Genomic DNA, 2672 nt, shown 5'->3' with positions numbered 1-2672 from the left:
AGGCATCTCCAAAGATCCATTTATTCCTCATAAAATAGTATGCTGACAAAAATGGGAGAGTTGGCAGGAACAAAAAATTAGCAACTCCAAGGTTCAGAAGAAACACATTAATGTGTCCAAGAATTTTCCATTTCTGAAGCAAGGACCTCACCGCCCATCCGTTAGCTCCCAGACCAATGATAAAAACAAAGGTGTAAACAGCAGGCAGAGATACATGTTCATAGTTAGAACGAAAGAAGGAAGTTTTATTAGTTGCTATTCCTGACATGTTGTCCACACAACCTCTGTCCTTTGTAGCAGAATTAAAAGTGAAAGAAGTGAAGGGACAGCAAATGCACCTGTGTTTGCTTGAGTCAGGTCTGAACCTTTGGAATGTGGCCTTCTGTTCCTGTGGCCTTTTGCTTCCTATAAACCTTATCTTTATTCCTGTTATTGTAGCCTGTTACTCCATCATGGGTGTAACTTTGTGCTGAACATTGGGGGGGGGGGATTATTATATTCCATGTTTCAGTTTAATCTGCTTTAGGGTTTTGTTCTTAGATTTTGTGTCTTGTGCCCTCGTCTTTAGTGTAGATTTAGTTCAGCGTCAAGTCTGCGTCTTTGTGAATTGTTTCCTGTTTTATTTTGATGGTCTCAGTCCTATGTCAGTGGATTCAGTTTTACTTCCCCGTGTCTTTTCAGCCCTAATTTCTCCCAGCTGTGTCTCCCTCCGGTTTCCCATGCCCTGATTATTACTCTGTGTATATAAGCCTGTGTTTTCCTTTGCTCTCTGTTGCTTTGTGCCCTCAGAATTGCTTGTGTGTTCTTGTTTAGCGTTCTCAGTTTGGTCTCATGTTTTGTTTCATGCCAGCAGTAAAGCTGAGATTCCTTGAGTTTGCCATTGAGTCTCCACAAGTCCTACGATTGGGTCTTCCATCTCTGCCTGCCCGCACACAGAGCCCTGTTTTTTTTTTTTTGCATTTTATTTTCTTCAACTCATCTCATGCATCTAACTCCTTGCTTGTTCACAAAGACTGTTGATTATTTGATCTTTTTAAAAACACAAAAATATCAGTGTGGATACCTTTTTTTATCTTTTGTTGTTTAAGTAATGAAGTAACAGTATTTTATGATATGTAAAATAAAAGACAGAAAATAAAGGCAAACATGTGTGGCTTTGCACTTCCTAAAGGCAATGAAAACAGTAAAACAAAACAAAAAACAAACAAAAATAAAACAACATCAGAACATATCACCAATAATGTATAGATAGGCTTGTGTGAATAAAAAGGGTTTGAGTTTGTTTTTGAATAAACGCACAAATCTTATGTCAGCAAGCAGCTTGTTCCAAAGAACAAAACCACAATGACTGAAAGCACTCTTAGTAGACTGAGATCTATTTCTGGGAACAGGTAAAACATCTGAATCTGATCCTTGAGAGGTTTGACTGAGCTGTAGACAGTGAGCAAGTCAGAGATGTACTGGGAATGATGGTACAGCCCCCACAGAGTCCTGATCTCAACATCATCGAGTGTGTCTGAGATACATGAAGAGACAGAAAGATGTGAGTAAGCTTACATCCACAGAAGATCTGTGGTTAGTTCTCTTTTGTTCATTCACTACATTTTGGTGATGAAAATAAATGATTAACACTTCCATGTTTGAAAGCATTCTTTGTTTACAGCATTTTGCACTTTAGCACAGTGTCCATGTCTGGATTTGTTATGTGTTGTGCATTGTTTGGTCTTCTAGCGTGGCATTATTCTCCACTGCTCCCTACTTTAGTTATCCAAGTTTCTATTTCCTAGTTCCTTGTCTGATTTGGTTGGTTTTCTTTCACGTCCAATCAGTCTCTATCTCATCTGTGTTAAAGAAAACTATCTACAAATCTTAAATCAACATGAACACTTCAACACAAGACCAACTGGGGCAAGAAGCCTCTACTATACTACATGAACTTGTGTATGATATTGCCCTTCTCTCCTTTTGGGTGGCAATACTTTCTTCTTAAAGTTATTTATTTTTTTCTGTACTGTTGTGGGATTTTTAACTTACAATATAAAACACCTTGAGGCAACTGTTGGTATTGTGTTCATTTTTTGTTTAATTTCCGATCATGTAAACAATATACAGAAGTTTATTTAGGAAGGAAAAGAAAAAAATGCTATACAAAACAAAGCAAAATACAATAAACATATTTCTATTATAATTTAGATACTACATAAAGTACAAGTTATTGGCTGATAGATTATTTGAATATGTACCACTTCTAGCCACTGGTGTCTATGTAACATCATTTTACCATGATTTTTACATGGAAATTAAAGGATCTTTACTTATGTATCCCACCTTTATTTATTTATTGCATTTGGCAGGAGGTGCTGTAATCATGCTACAGTAGTTAATTTCAAGGATCACAAGATATTTGCATCAGAAATAAAATATTGTTATTAAGTGGCTGCTAATCTTGATGTTACACACTGAAGGGAGACATGATTCATCCAGGTGCACATGGTGGTTTAATTCAATTCAATTCAATTCAATTTTATTTATATAGCGCCAAATCACAACAAAAGTCGCCTCAAGACGCTTCATGATACAGAGAAAAACCCAACAATCATATGACCCCCTATGAGCAAGCATTTTGGCGACAGTGGGAAGGAAAAACTCCCTTTTAACAGGAAGAAACCTCC

This window comes from Haplochromis burtoni, unplaced genomic scaffold, assembly GCF_018398535.1.
Source record: "Haplochromis burtoni strain Fernald_Lab_line unplaced genomic scaffold, NCSU_Asbu1 Contig_31, whole genome shotgun sequence".
Taxonomy (NCBI): Eukaryota; Metazoa; Chordata; class Actinopteri; order Cichliformes; family Cichlidae; genus Haplochromis; species Haplochromis burtoni.
Note: the sequence above shows the minus strand (reverse complement) of the source record.